The sequence below is a fragment of the Mus musculus genome, chromosome 13 (genome assembly GCF_000001635.26).
Source record: "Mus musculus strain C57BL/6J chromosome 13, GRCm38.p6 C57BL/6J".
Taxonomy (NCBI): Eukaryota; Metazoa; Chordata; class Mammalia; order Rodentia; family Muridae; genus Mus; species Mus musculus.
Genome location: NC_000079.6, coordinates 44115667 through 44125619, shown reverse-complemented (window position 1 = coordinate 44125619; position 9953 = coordinate 44115667). Strand labels below are relative to the sequence as shown.

General features: G+C 44.7%; 1 long non-coding RNA gene across 1 annotated transcript; it reads right to left on the bottom strand.

Annotated features, from left to right (window-relative positions):
- Nucleotides 1–440: 440 nt before the first annotated feature.
- Gm5083 (predicted gene 5083) lies at nt 441–4453 on the bottom strand. Its single transcript, NR_045285.1, has 5 exons — nt 4179–4453; nt 3423–3566; nt 1233–1386; nt 1044–1148; nt 441–966 (listed from the first exon to the last, which is right to left on the bottom strand). It is a non-coding gene; the product is annotated as a predicted gene 5083 (long non-coding RNA).
- Between the last annotated feature and the right edge of the window lie 5500 nt (nt 4454–9953).

Here is a 9953-nt window from a genome sequence, read left to right as displayed (position 1 = left end):
CATGTCAGATTAGAGTTAGAAGCAATGAGTGGTCCTCATGTGGGGCAATGTCTGGAGAGGGGTTTTGGCATCTCATGGGTAGAAGTCAGAATGCTGCTTAGCATCTTACTGATGCCCAGGAAAGCTCTCTATGAGAAACAGCTTTCTGGCACAGACTGTCAATAGTGCTCAGAATGACATGGCCTGTGATGAACCATCATCTCAACAAATGTGTGAAATTCGTGCTATATGGAGATCAATGAATACCTTACCACTCAGCATGCCCTCCTACCTGAGGTCTGAGCTGGCAGCTCTTGGCAGGTGATGCTGGGGCCCTCCCTGGGGAAGCATGGGGGACTGGGCATCTTCCTCTGAGCATCAAGCACACCCCAGATGTAGCCCACCTGCTGGCTGTGCCCACCAGCTCAAGGGCTTTCATTCCTTATGAATCAATACACGCATTGAAGATGGTTTGTTTTTATTTTTCAAATAGAGGAGGCGAGACCTGTGGCTAGCCGTGGGTGGTGTGGGCTGATCCCTGGAAAAATGTTTGTGGAGTCTATACTCCAAGCCTTTGGTGGGAAAGGGCTCAGAGGCAGCCTTGACAAGGGTTAGGGTACAGACATGGGGGGCAGACTTAGCTTTGGGCATTTATTTTTCAGTTTTAAATTAATATTTTTATCTAATTCTAGTTTTAGTAAGCGGTTTGATTTATTAGATTGTCCTCCCAACCCCCATTTTTTTTTCTGGGTAAATACTTTAAATTTACAAGAGTCATTGCTCTGAAATTACCTTGATGCTAACAAAAGAGAATCCAAAACTCTGCAAAAATGGCTACAGTTGGCAATAAGAAGCAGAACTGAATACCATTATGGAAGGAATTAGAGTTCTTAGGAATTCCATATTCCCGAGCTAGGTGGTATAGGCATGAAATCCCATGACTTGGGAGGCTACTGCAGGAGGATCGCTCCATGGAAACAGACCAACCTGGAACACAAGGTAAGACTTCATCTCTAAATTAAACAAACAACTCCTCCCCCAACCCCCAAATCAACCACACTCACCTTGAGAAAACACAAACACCAAGGCAGCGTGGCTTCCAAAGGCTTGGTGTGTGAACCAGACTGAACCATAGCTCAGTTTCCTTTCCAAGTTGCTACTTCTTAATGCTGAAAAAATAAAAATATTCCTTTTCTTTATCTTTTCTTCCTCCCTCCCTCCCTCCCTCCCGTCCTCCCTCCCCTTCACAGTACCTGTCAGAAGGAGAAGATGAGGGCAGGCTGGCTGCTAGGAACTGAGTGTGTTCCCCTAGTAAGTTCGGTCCTCAGTGTGATAATCTTGAGCCGGTGAACCTTCCCAGAGTTCCAGCAGACCAGCAGAAGGCAGTTTGGTGAGAGAGGCATTGTCCTTGGAAGGGAACAGTAATAGTCTTACAGGAGAGAGCTCTTGGGAGAGCAGGTTTTTATAAAGTGGTAGTAATGTCCTTGGATCCTCTGAACACAGCCAGTTCTTCTGCATCTTGGGCAAATTGTTCCCTCACCAGGATGCTGGCACCATGATCATGAACCAAACAGATCTCTTTTCTTGATAAAGTACCTACTCTCTGGTGTTTTGTTATAGTACCCACTCTCGGGTGTTTTGTTATAGCAGTATAAAGCAGGTTAAAACACTGGCCCTGGAGACTTGTGTGGGGCACAGACTATTCATAAAGAACTCTGAATGCTTCTTGGTGAGCTCTGTTTACCCTCCCACTCATTAGCACCTAGGCACTTTCTTTGATTAGCACTATGGCTTGGGATAGCCTCTCTAAGACATCCAGAGATTAAGGCAGACTTTGCTGAGCTGTGTCTTGAAGATTGGAAAAATAATTCGATTGCCCGAGTGACTCAATAAGAGGGTATATTACATAGTCTATGACTCTGACCTTGAATGTGTCTTGGGAGATAGGCATGATGTGGGAGATGCTGTGTCATGAGTTGTGCAAACCCAGTGAGTGATTTACACCATGTGAACTTTGCTTTTCTTCTGTCTAAAATGGATCAAATTACCCACTTTGCTGTAGTTTTGTGCAATGGTGATGATGATGATGATGATGGTGGTGTTGGCCATGATTATGATAGTGGTGATGATAATAATAGTGATGATGGTGATGATGGTGGTGGTCATGATGATGGTGATGTGGTAATGGCTCATACTACTAGGAGTCAGATATAGCACAGCCACTTGGACAATGAATGAACGGGTTTGTTCTAACAAGTTTCTTTCCCCCCACCAAACTACTCAATGCCTCACCACCTGAAGATTTACTGAGTTGGCTGAAGGTACAGGTAAGTGGCGACCCCTGGTTTTCCACAGAGCTCCTTGGCACTACATGGGACTCTCTCAGATCAATGGTCGATTCTTGTGAAACCTAGTTATAGGTACATTCGCATTTGTCCAAGACGATGAGGACGGGACTCATTTTTCTCCTCTCTTCTTGAGCACTGACAACTCTATTGATGTTTCTGACAAAAAAAGGTACCACCCACTCTAGCTACTTCCTAGTGTTTGCCCAAATTAAGTATCCCCAACCCCTCTGATTCCCAAGAGGATTGTTATGGCTACCTTATGTACATATCGTTGTCTTCTACTATATTCACTTTAGGACTTCATGCTGCCTCTGCTGTCTTTGGGTCACTTCTCCTTTTGCTCTGCTCCCCACCTTTTGCTTTTGTTTTTAAGAGTTTTCTTCCTCTTGGGTATTTTGCTTAAGTGGCACTTACATCTTGGAGAGGGTGGAGGCTAAGAGCTATATAGTTGGGCTTATGGCCTGCTCACTAGGAGGGAATTCATGCCTGGTATTGCAATGCTAGCCAACTACCTGTGGCTCATGAGGCCATGGAGCCCAGGGATGAGCCTACTGTGGCCAGTTCCCCAAAACAGTATAATTTCTAACTGCACCCTAAATACTGATCCTTATACCCACATATACGTGTAGCTCCCATCCCTAACCAAAGAAGCATCTTTCTGCAGCGAATGGAGACCTTTAGAGAAGTCACAGCAGGTCACAAGTCAGGGGAACAGCTAACTATGGGTGCCCCGCCTCAACACAACTCTTACATCAAAGGCTCAGAGAACATCTCAGAAGAGTTTACAGGAAGTGATAAAAGCCAGAGGACCAGGGCACTCGATACAATATAGTGTCTTCTCTATCTGACATGGAAACTGTACCCATCAACTCTCAAAGATATGGCTGCCCAAAATAGACCTCAACAATGATACCATTTGATGTGCCAATGTAAATTTCACAGGGCCCCACCCCTAGACGAAGAGCTATAGGCAATTGATGGCTGCTGAAGGAGAGGTAATTATCAGTCTGCTCCCAGAAGAGCCCTGATAGGTTATTCAATCCCAAGTGGTCAGCCCTAAACTGATAGACACAAAGCTATAGTAAAAGGACTCACCATAAATGAACTCAGCAGGCAGCACTTAGATTTGCATATGTAGATTAAAGAGGGCGAGGTCACGTGGGGGAGGTGAGCGTCACATGGGAGGAGTCTCAGGAGGGGGAAGGAGATGTTGTAAATATACCACTTGTGTAAGAAATCCTTAAGAGAGAGAGAGAAAAAGAAGAGTGTTCTTCATGGTTGGGCTTAAGTTCTCCAAAGGCGCCCGATTTTCTCCTGCCTTGCTGCATCCAGGCCTCGACGTATATCAGATGCTCAATACATGGTCAATGCATGCAGTGGAGTTAAATGAAATCCTATCCTTCCAATTCATCGTCCTCTAAGCCTGTCCTTGGGAATAAGACCATGATACAGCCAGATAACCCTCGGTGGGGACTTTCAAAGGAGGACAAACCTCCAGGTAAATGAGGAGATAAAAAAAAAAATAGAAGAGGGAACAGGAAGAAGATTAAAAATACCAAGACTGACAACTGCCCACCTGGCCCTCAGTCCCTGATGAAAAAAAAAGAAAAAAAAAAAATGAAACCCAAACCATCGGATTCACTTCAATTGCTCCTGGACCGGAAATGACTCCCTCCCCCAGGCCTGTGGGAAAATTCAATTAAAGGGTCCATCTGTGAGGCAGGCGCTGAAGAGGAAAGGCTTTGGGAAGGCCCATATTTTCATTAAAAAAGAGCCCTGCTCCTCCCCCTCTTCCGCATCCTGCTCCTCCCTCTTCGCCCCCCCCCCCAACTTATTAGCTGCAGCCCTTACCTCTAAACTGCAATTCTCTCCAATTAGACTGGCTCCAGCAGCAGCTTTCATCTGCTAGTCGCAAATGCATGCAGAGTAAGGACTGTTACACTCCCACCCCAGCCCCGGCACTTGCTGGGAGAGAAGCAAGAGAAAAATCCACAAAGACCAGCCACAGAAGAAGCCAGGGGACCAGCGGCCTCCTGGCCCAATTAATTCCAACACGTCAGCTGGCTTCAGTTTTGTGCTGATGTGAGCGAGCTCCTTCCCGTGTGCCCTCCAAATTAATGCAACCTGATACAAATTAATAATAATAAGTAATATATCCACTGCCTGTAGGGATGGCTTAGCGGGTAAAGGGTTCACACGGAGGCCTGAATTTGGATGCCCAGTAAAATGTGTGGTACATGCTGTAACACCAGCTCTAGAGACAAAGACAGGAGGATTTGGGGAACTTACTAGCCAACTGGTCCAGGCAAATCTGTGAGCTCCAGCCTCAATGAGAGACTCTGTCTCAAAAAATTAGGTGGAGAGCAATAAAGGAAGACACCCAGTGTTGATTTCTAGACACACACACACAGAGGCACATGCATATGTGCACACACCCCAAATAGTAACAAGTCAATATTATTCACAGCCAGGTAAGCTTTCTGGACTCTGGCAAGAAGCAAAGAGAACAGTGAGGAAGGTTTAAAAGTGTTGATCTCCAAAGCAGACCTGCACCCTTCAAAATCTCCCGGCTTGGGGCTGTCTCCCTGCATCCATGTCTGTGTGGGATGGAGGAATTGGGCTGAGTTTCTGGCAGAGAGTGGAGCTTAGTTGTTCTGGCCAAGGGGTAGGTTAAACAAACAAACAAAACAATACCTGCTATCCCTTCACCAAATGTCAACTGCTGGTATTTGAGGGGGAGCTATGTTAGGAGTAAAGGCCTTTGCAGAGCCCTGCTTCCTCCGCCCTCTCTTCACACGTCCTTTATATTAACCAAAGTGCAGTGTCTGTGGGTGAGACTCCAGCAGTATCTGCCAAGGCCTCTCCCCGACACCCATGGCACCCCCAGACTCCTCAAGTGATGTCCTGTCTATTCTGAAGACTCCCCTTCTTGCTTCCTTCTGCTCTCCTGTGGTGATTTTCAGTCCGAGAAGGATAGGAAGAGGCAGCTCGCTGCCTTCCTTGACTACCACAAGTGAGAGAGAGAGAGAGAGAGAGAGAGAGAGAGAGAGAGAGAGAGAGAGAGAAGCCTTTTGGTTTGTGAAGGGGAAACTTAGTAAGATTGGTCCAGTGGGAAGTTCTGATGCAGTGTGTGTGTGTGTGTGTGTGTGTGTGTGTGTGTGTGTGTGTGTGTGTTGGAGGTAAAATGGCAGGCAGATTCCACAGTTATAGCTGCCACACCAGAGTACTGCAGGCTGGGTGCCTTCAACATGGAACATTTGTTCTCTTACAGGCTCTGGATGTGGTATCCGGTGAAGGTGTCCTCTGTGATGGTTTCTTCCAGATAGCTATTCTTTCCCTGTGCTTCTCCATGGCCTCCACTATGTGTATTTGTTCTTCCTAAGGACATCTGTCATATTGAGGGGTGAGGCTTGAGGGGGGGGGTAAAGTTCCTTCAGGCGACATCACTTAAACTTGCTCATGGATTGGGTGACTATGAGTAAAATACAATAATATACATTGTATGAAAATGTTATAACTAGACCCACTGCTGTGCATACCACATCAACAAAATCTGTCCCCACATGGCCATCTTCTGAGGGACTGAGTGTGAGAACTGTGACATGTGAAACTCAGCTCATAACAACATGCCTTATGGGTCTACCTAGCAGCAGATCCATTCTTGGTGGCTTTATCATGTCACCTTGGAGACTGGCCGTCATTGAGGAGACATCAGGTCTACAGAGGACAGGCACCTTCTAGGGAAAGACCTTTTCCAGCTGGTCTTAATGCACTTGTATTTCATTATGTGTAAAACAGGGATGGGGACATTCCTTGTGACGTATATGTCAAATTGGCTAGGTGAGATACTAATGTGTGGCCACCACAAATGTAATGAAGATGGAATCCCCCAAACCTGTTTCTCTCATACTTATGAATGGGGAGACCTCAGACCCCATTCAGGTCCTTTCAGAACCCACCCATATCACAAAACCAACCCCTCATCTCCATTCCTTTCCTTGAACCTTTGTGCACGTGCACACACATACACACACACACACTTTCTGAAAGGCCCTTTGCCTTCTTGTAAAACGGTGGAATACTCCAGAAGGAAAACAAAGAATGAATTCATTTTATACACCCTCTGCTTTCTCTCCTGAGAGAAATGGTATAAGGATAAACAGACATTGAATCCGGCTGCCTCAGGTCTGCTCGCCCGGCTTGCAGTTACTGGTGACTCATTGGAAGGTGTTATCACCAGGAACACGTTGTGAAGCTTTGCATCCATACAGCTCCATGCAGAGCATGCTCACTGCCATGGATCTCAGAAGCACCAGAAAAGTGCTCTGTTTCCAGCTGCTTTTCAGAGCACAAATGGCACACATATTGAGTCCAAGTAAGGATGCTTGTCTTGTTGCCTACTGTATCAACATTTTGACATTGGACGTACAGATAACCTTCCATTTCTCTAAGCTTGTTGGTGTCGAACTGTTCCAGGGAGTATCAGTCCCTACCTCCACATTTAAATCTTCTGCTCTTCGAAGGAGCAGTTTATGATGACCATGAATTCCACTATCTTACTTACCTCCTCTTCCCGGCCTTGGCCATACTTTGAACTTTATTCCTCTTGGAGAATAGCCAAAGATCTGGGCTTTCTTTCAGATGAGTTAAGTTCAAACTTGATTTTGCCCTTTTTAAATCATAGGACCTTATCCATTTCCTTAACTTCCCCGGGTCTGTTTTCCTCACATGCAAGAAGACGATAATGAGGGACTAGAGGAGGGTGTGCGAGGAGGCTGGTATACTGAGAGGTGACCAACCCAAGCAGACAAATGTGGGTGAGCAAGAGCAAGTACTGGATAACAATCCTATCAGCTCTGATCGTCCTGTGCAAGCATGTCAGAGTTTTCAGTTACCACAGCTTACCATGATGTATTTTGTACCCAGGAGCCCTGGAATGTTTGGGATTAATGGAGTTGCATGTATTTCTGGCAAAAACGATGCCCCCTTTTCAGCCTCCAGTATGGCGACATTCTGCATAGAGAGCCCTTGGTGACTGATGATCCAGACTAGAAAATGAGCTGGGATGTGCTGGCCCTTCCTTTCTCACCCAGGAATGGGACCCTCAGATGCTTCTCGTCTGTTCTGTGACCGTCAATGTCCTCACTGTCACTCTGAACCTTGCTGATCCCTGTTACTTCCACACAAACATATCACAGGGCAAGGCTGTTTGGAGCCGACGTTCCAAGTGAGAGGTAGGATTGTTCCTAGTTTGCCTTCAGTTTCTGTTTACGCAAACAAACATTAAAGTGCCGTGGGTACGCACACGTGGGTTTATACCCAAAGCACATTTGATTAAAGGACTTCAAATCTTGCATGCAGCCTTCACCCATCAGTTCTGCTCTTGACTTTCAGGCCCTTCATCTCAGGAAGCACAAAACCAGAGCCTTCTGGGGGCGTGAAAATGTGCTGAGCTGGCTTCTGTGACAGGTCATTTACTTTGGAGGTTTTCCAGTGACCTTTTTAGCAAGAGTCACATCTGAGACTATGACAATATATGAGCTAACACAAGAAGAAAACGTTGAGGGGATGTTCTCCTCATCCGTGTAAAGTGACATGGACAGTGACGCCGGAAGCCTCCGAGACGAACCAATGACAAATGGCACTGTGGATGACATAATCGGTTGTTTCTATCTTACCTTGTGAGTGCATAGTGTGTTCAGCAGTGGAACTAATTATACTGAAAGGCGTAAGAAGCTAATTATCTGATAAAATATTAACAATAAGGTTCCACACTTTAAAGTACATTGCACTATAACCCCATGCATGCACACATGCACACGTTCACTTGTGCACTTCCCCCCCTCCCCCCCACGTAGAGCAAAATTTACTCTGGATCTGGGTCTGCACAGGTGAAAAACTCAGAGCTGCTAGAATCTCATTCCCAGTGATAAATTGACCATCCTGCCTCCATGTCCCTTTTTGGTCCCTCATTCTAGAAGATAAATTTCCTTTTGATGGGGGCCTAGCATGCATTTGAGGGTTAGAAAGAGCCAAATTTCATCCAAGTCATTAAACCGGACAACTCCCAGCTGGTACTAAATGCCATACTGATTGTGTTTCAGGCGCTGGACGTGTCAATCACTCTACCTTTCCCCCAGGGATAGGAAAGGGGTCTGTTAGGGTCACCAAAGGGTGATAGGAGGAGGATTGGATCTGGTCCCCTATAGCATAATGAAGGCGAACTTTAGTCTACAATGTAGTTAAAAATAGCTGGAAGCGTCTAGTTACCAATATATAGAAATGATTAATGTTTGAGGAGTTAGAAATGCTAATTGCTCAGATTTGTTCGTTATATATTGTATACATGCATTAGATTGTTCAACATACCCTATCCTATAAATATGTACAAACATTTTTGTCTCAACCAAAGAAATTTAAAATTATTTTGGGAAGTCAGCTGGTAAAAACCTTCAAAATAGAGCACTAACCCACTAGGATTCAGAAAATTTTCTAGAAATGTCTGATAAAAATACTTATGTATACACTCAAAGGTAAATGTGCGAGGATGCTCACAGCAATACTTCATACAGAACCAGAAACAAGAAGAGCTTTAAGTGGCTTTCAGTGGAGGGGTAATTGTAACTTCACGGGCTGCTTCTGTTATACGCTATTATGTAGCTCATTAGTCGGCGAAAACTGTTAGTGGTCCTGGGAAGGAAAGGTGTCAGGGATAATTTTGGTGGGGATTCAGTTGCTCTAATTTTTGTTGAGTTTTTAGTTAGCATACAAACAAATGAGTTTCACTATGGCAATTTTACATGTGTGCTGTGTGTGTGTACATGTGCGCATGTGCATGTGTGTACGATGATATAATTCTTTACCCGTGTTTTATCTTTTTCCTTCTCCTGCGTTCTCCCTCCTTATACTATCCTCTCTTTTCATGACATATAAAACTACCAGTTAGATAACATTCAATAAAGCTCTAAGTGATCTCTATAATCTATAGTTATATCAAATCTATATCCATCTATCTATATCTCTCTCTCTACATATATCTTGTTTTTACCCAAGACAAATCTCTGTGTGTTCTTACAGGCATGAAAGCACACACGTGGTACACAGAAATTCAAAAAAGAGCCAGGGAGAGAAGGATAGTAGTGAAGGATAAAGGACGACAGTCACTTCTCGCTTTGAAAATTCTGCATTGTTTGAAACTTTCATAAGGGCCCCACAATACCTTTGTGAGCTTAAAAATAACTTTAAAAAAAGAAAGAAAGAACGAAAGAAAGAAAAACATCAGACAATGTGAAATCTTACAGGGTTCATAAAGATCATATTCTCATCTTATGAAGATCATATACTTGTCTTTTATTTAAGAAGAAGAAGAAAACAGCTCTGCCTGGGCCGAGAACATCAATGTCCTCCTCACTCCCCCCACCCCCTTTGGCTTTTCCCTCACTGTGTTCCTTTCAGATCACCGGGCTTTGTGCTGTTTCCTTTCAGCCATTTGTCAAGGCTGTTTTCTTAGGGATAGCGATGCCTTATTTGACAAGTGCAGTACCTTACGATGTATCTAGCTGATAGAGTTCACAGACAAGCACATCTGACAAAGTATTAGATATTACAAATTATGAAAAAGGTCTG